General features: G+C 48.2%; 1 pseudogene; it reads right to left on the reverse strand.

Moving 5' to 3' along the window:
• Positions 1 to 309: 309 nt before the first annotated feature.
• On the reverse strand, positions 310 to 4744 carry LOC119274169 (annotated as a pseudogene).
• Positions 4745 to 6484: the final 1740 nt, after the last annotated feature.

Consider the following 6484-nt stretch of genomic DNA (forward strand, 5'->3'; position numbering starts at 1 on the left):
ATACGTATTGACAGTGTATCTGACAGTTGGGGCCCGTCTGTCAGGTGCCGACGTGGCATATTTTTTGCAAAAACCCCCTTACTTTATACATAATCACATAAATACCCGTTATTTTTGCGGGAAAAATGTTAACCGTGAGAGAATTTTTTTTGCTCGGACTTGTTCGAAAGTTTTCAACGAACTGGACAAATAAATAAAGTAAACGAAAAATCGCGCGCGCCAGTTTTCAACGAACTGGACAAAACAGAGGTAAAAAAATATGAATGGGTGAACTATGAACCGGATATATGTTGATCTCCAGAGCAATGGCTAAACTACAATCCACTTACCAGAGGTGACGATGGCTGATTTTATTGCGGCGGGGGACCAATCTGGGTGCAATGCTTTCAGCAGTGCGACAATGCCTGATACATGTGGAGCTGCCATTGACGTCCCGGATATAAATTTGTAGGCATCTCCCACTGCTGCCAATATGTTGGCTCCCGGCGCGGCTATGTCAGGCTTGATAATGTCGGGGTAGTCAGGTGATGGACCTCTGGAGGAGAACGAAGCCACTTTTGGCGCCAGTATGTCTTTCCCCGTAACGGTTGTTGCTGGTTCGATCTTTGCCACGGGAGAGCTACTACTCATAGAACAAAACGAAACAAAACAAAAAAAATCAGAAGGGCTTGCTTGATTTAACTCATCGCAAAGGAAAGAAATCGAATGTTCTAAAGCCGACATCACTCACCTTGCGTCAACCATGTATTTCAAAATCTTTTTCCCAGCGTCAAGGTCCACTAAGACGCAAGCGATCCCTTGGCAACCTAGTGTCCCATCCAAAAGGTCAGCCGTATATTGAGCGAAAATAAGACCGGACCCCCGGCCATCCCGGACGTATTGTGCTGCCTGCCCGAAAGTCCTTAGTGGTGTGAGCGCGTTTTGATCTCCTGGTTGTATGGGTAGGCATACCAGAATTTTCCCCTTCACGTCCGTGCCATTAAGAGCTTCCGTGGTACAGCTAAATACAAACGGCAAAGTTAAGTCTGACTTCAGAAGTGCCAGGCAGATTAAACCAACAAAATCCTTGATTTACTTACACGGTATTAACTTCAAGGCCTGTGAAACTGCTGCTCCTGGATGATGAGTTCTTCACTTGGTAATAGAGAGACTGCCCCTGAAAAACAAAAGGGGCAGAGGTTGCTCAAGAGTTTTTGATTCTTAAAGCTAGTGTTCCTTTGACTTTTCTGTTGACTGTAGGTACGTACCAGTATCCGTTGCTTGTTTCCCAGAGTGATTGCGGTCGGAAACGACCGGTCAATCTTGCTCGCCCCCACAGTGATTTTTTAGAAAAGGGGGACTCCCCGGCCTCTTCATCTGAACGATGCATACGGCCACTTAAATAAATAAAAAGGTTCAACAAAGTCATAGAGTCTTGAAATAAAATGAAGGCGAGCTCACATAGAGCCTCGACGCTAAAACAAGAAAAGGCCATCAAGCCACAACCGGCAGGCAAAATAAAGATAGGAAAACTAATTGCCTATCCTATTACATGACCGCCATTCAAACCGGTTGAAGATATCCCGCGCTACCATCTCCCAACGGACAGATCCAGTAACCAAACGCTCCCTGGCCTCCGTCGGAGTGAGTAAGGACCACATACGGATCAGCGCCGTAGCACGGAATACAACCTGCAAAAAATGAATAGTAGTTATTCTGTTAAAAGCTAAATCATTTCTGCAGTTCCAAATTGCCCATAACAACGCACAAACTCCTACACGAATATGTCTAGCTGTATCGGACTCTATCCCATCCAGCCACGTTCCAAATAACGACCCGACCGAACTCGGAGGAGTAATGTTAAAGGCAATTTGCACGGTGCGCCACAGAATTCTCACCAATGGACACTCAAAGAAGAGATGCTTAATGGTCTCGTCATGATCACAGAAACTACACCTAGTAGATCCTGTCCAATTGCGCTTAACCAAGTTGTCCTTTGTTAAAATAACCTGTCGCCGCCACAGTGATGACCCATGGTGAAGTGTTTCCAACAGTTTGCGGTCTGGGCCCGTCGTTGCCACCTGCGTACACCACGGTGATCCCCTTTTGAACGGCGTGCAGAGCTCCAAATGAATTCTCATCGAGGAGGCCAAGGGATAGTGACAGCACATCGACGCCGTCATGGATCGCATCATCGATGGCGGCTAGCACATCTGCCGTGTGTCCGCTGCCATCAGCCCATGCGGACTTGTAAACCGCTATGCGAGCACGGGGTGCGCCTCCCCGTGCAACCCCCTTGGCGAGGCCATGGAAGCTGACTGCCTCCACGACCGAGCCTGCTGCGGTGGACGCACAGTGTGTGCCGTGGCCATTGTGGTCCCGTGGAGAGAGCGAGTCCGTCTTGAGGACTTCGTCGGACAACCCGGCGCTGTAAAACCGTGCGCCAATGATCTTGCGGCTGCAGTTATTGATGCCCCAATCTGGCCCGAGTTGGCACTTTCCTTTCCACCTTGATGGTATCGGCCCATACCCTTCATCGCTGAAACTCCTTGACTCCGGCCAAATCCCTGATTGGTGAGGTTTTAGCTTTGTAAAATGAAAAGAATATTACCATAGTCTGATTTAAACCTTAAGGTTGTAGAGCTTGTCGAAAATGAACCCCCACCTCTGAATCCCTGAAGTCTGTACCTCGTCTTTTATAATCCCGGTCCTTTTAAACCTTGAGGCTGTACCCAAACAGGGATTTCCTACACGTCATCAGGAAAAGGCTGGGATGTGTGGGTTTTGGTTGGGAGAAGCGTCCGTAGGCTGCAGCCTGTAACTGGTCCGTACGTTTAGAATTTTCGATAGCCAACGCGCACACACCAAAGGTGGTGCGTCCGTGCGTGCTCGCTCGCCGTCTCCGGTGATGACCATGGCCATCTAAATCGCAGACGACGACGTCAGCTGTGGTTGCTATGTCACAGTCGTGGACTGGGAGAATGGAGGAGAGTGCAGCGCCACTTTGCTTGCCCCGCTCGGCCATGAGCCATGGCCGTCGTTTTGCTCGCCGCTCGCGTACCTGAGCAGGCTCGCGTCGGCCACCACGGCCCCTGCCGGCGTCGTGCATGACATGGTCCAAAGTGCACCAAAGCCCCGGAAATAGTGTGCACACCGATGAGCTGGTGCAGGACATCCTCGTGCACGCGTAGGTACGTGCATGAACAGGTATGCATAGACGCATATCTTTTTGTTCTTGCACGGTGCGTGCATGCGTATCTTTTTTTTTGACGTCATACATGCGTATCTCTCTGTGCTGAGCTACCTAGCATGTACGCGATCGACCTCAAAAAGGAAAAAAAAAAGGATCGACCGGGACGGTAAATGCGTAAGCTACCGCGCACCATGCATTCATGCATGTACTCCGTTTTTTCTTGAAAGAAGCCAGCAAACCCGGCCTTCCCTGCCACATCATCAAACCCACTCCTAAAAAGTGATCAAGGTTAAAGACGACCGGGATTATAGAAGACAGGGTACAGACTTCAGGAATTCGGAGATAAGGGTTCAGTTTCGACGAGCTCTACAACCTCAAGGTTTAAATCAGACTTCACTCCATTAAAATGGGAGTGGTTGGCTCGTCGATTTGGAAACAATTACTTCTTAGCCAATTGTTGACAGACGTCACATCAAAACTGCTTATATCACTTTTGCACGGCTATCTAAAAATTGCAGACTTTATTTAAAATACTTACCGCTGTCAACCACCCCAATAATTACATCCTCTCCATAGTTGCTTCGGTTGAGTAGCCCACTGCCAGATCCGGGCATCTGGTAGTTGAGGCCAAGAAAGTCCCAGCTTCGCGTGGTCGTTGCCCTGTGCATTTTGCTCGGCTGAACGCTAATGACCTCCGGAAACTCTGCACACATGTATCGCATATAATAAGATGCAAGCCAAACTGAGAGATTTATAATTACATTAGATGGCTACGATTGCTGCCGACCTGTGAGTTGCTTTGCTTGCTTCGGTGTAAGCATGGCGGCAAACCCTGAGAAGCCATGCTTGTAGTTGTACACCACAGAGGACGAAGATTCTTCCTTGCTAAAATTAATATTTGGCGTGTTACATGCATATAAACACATTTTAACGAGTTCTCTTACCAGGCAGAGGCATACAATGACTATTTATGGGTGCAGCCTATGAAAGACGGTAGCACGGGCTATATCCAGTCGATTTTAATGACTGTCCAATAGTAGGAATAGTGAATCATAAGGTATCATGTAATATTATTACCATATGGTTGTTTTAGCCTTTTGCGTCTTGTATCCATTTGTAAGATGTTTGGACTTAAAACATTGCAATAAGAGAAGGTTACATCAAAAAATTGATGGAGAAGCTGAGAGTTTTTAATCCCATTTTTTTTGTTGTGGTCTTTACCCCCATTTTAAAAATTAGAGATAAAGTTCAATTAATTTTATTGTTAGATACTAATCAAACATACCTTCCCAAAAGAGTGGCGAGCATATCATGGTGCGAAGCAACAACCATCGTCAGGGTGCCCGTGCCTCACGTCACCTAGGTAAACTATATAGAGCTAACACGTATGCAGGCAGATGCAGAAGGTTAGGTTGGAACGCCACCATTAATTAATTAAACTACTAAACACAAATTACCTTGCGAGATGATTCTCCTTGTACTCTGCATAAGTGCATGCAAATGAAAAGTAGTAGCATCGAAGCTAAGCGTGAGCTCGAGGAAGAAGAGAACCCCATTGTTTCAGCTATTGGTTCTCGGACGCACTGTGATGGGTCTTAGCGCTGCTATCTAGGGTTTGTATTTATAGTAGACGCCATGCTGTGTAGAAATGTCGATAGCTGATTTTTACTTACCTTTGAAATGTTGCTTGCGTTGAATTTGTCCAGTTTGAAATTCAGTTGTTTAGTTCAGACTACCGACTGATATTTCCATAACTGGCACGTTTTTTTCTCTAGTTGAAAGTTATGGATCTTCGAAAGCTAATTTCGAATTTTCGTTATCTGAACAATTTAGATTTTCTCAAGAAAATAAATAAATAAGCTCGAGAAGCCAGAAGAATTAACAATAAAAAAAAGGCAAAACCCTAAGAAACAAAATTATCATGGATAATCCAACGGCTACATATTCAATCGATTGAGAAATAGCAAATATATATGGTAATAATATACAGAAATTGTCGCATACTGTGGACTCGGTACGCATTTATTTTCAGTATTTATATTGGAGAAAAATGTTTAGAACTTTTTCCCGTTTATTTTTCCTGTTATTTATAGGGATGTTCTGGATGATTGGCTTCTTGTCGACTCATTCCACAAGAATCTTACAGCACATAGCACTGGACCGTACAGATGGGAGCCGTGCATGGACCGGCCAGACGATATGGGGGTGGGAAGTAGAAGAGTAGTCCAAGGAGATAATATTTGAAGATTACTTTTCTCTTTTGCGCGGGTGACTTCACTACGGGCGAACTTAGATTCCCACCGAGTTCGTTCATTGCATGTGTGCGTGTGTGGCCTCGATGCGAGACGGAGATTGACGGACGTCGAGCTGTGGAAAGTCTCGGCGCACGCATGCACATCACCACCTCAATCCATGGATGCATACTGACCTCGAAGAGAAGTTTCCGATGCTGCCGTCCCTTCACGTGTGCTCATGTAAATCGATGCATGCGTGACAGTGTACTAGCAGTAATGAGTTGATCATTCAACAGATTAGAAGACGTGTACACGTACTAGTCAGGTGAATAAAAGTCAGGAGGCAAGGGGTGTTAGACTGTATTTACATATAGCTTCTGTATATGTCTTGTATATTATATCGTACACCTTGGTGTACCCCTTATATATATGAGATAGCCACACCCTTAACGGGTGTCGTGCAGTTTCCCAAAACCTTGTGTTTAACATGGTATCAACCCTAACCGGTCCAATGAATTCCGCTGCCGCCGCCGCGACCGCATCCACATCCGCCGCCGCCGCCGTCGCGCCGGCTCCTGCCACGGTGCCTGCGTCGCCGTTCCTCTCTTCGCGCCCCCTCGCCTCGGTCTACTCCGGCCAGGCTTCGATGGTGGGGGCTGCGTCCGATCCGCCGCCGCCCCCTTCCCCGATCGCGCCATCGCAGGCCTGGGGCGCTTCGTACCCCGACCCGGCGGCTCCCTGGAGGGGATCGGTGCCCTACGGGGCCCCTCCTCCACCGCACGCTGGGCTCTACGGGGCTCCTTCTCCTTCGACTGCAGGGCCCTACGGGGCCCCTTCTGCGGCTACTGCGACCAACGCCGTCGCCTCCTACGGATCGCCGTACCCGGCTGCTGCGGCCATAGCGCCCTACATCGCTGCTGCCCCGCAGCCCTACGGCGCCGCCAACAGCGGGTCGACCCGGGCGCCGGCTGTGCCCTATGGGGCCCCTTCTCCGCCGCTGCCCTATGGTGGATATTATCCACCACCGATGGCCGTGTCGCACCCTGGAGCTTCTGCACCGTCCTCGACGCCGGGCCTT

Source organism: Triticum dicoccoides, chromosome 3B (assembly GCF_002162155.2).
Source record: "Triticum dicoccoides isolate Atlit2015 ecotype Zavitan chromosome 3B, WEW_v2.0, whole genome shotgun sequence".
Classification (NCBI taxonomy): domain Eukaryota; kingdom Viridiplantae; phylum Streptophyta; class Magnoliopsida; order Poales; family Poaceae; genus Triticum; species Triticum dicoccoides.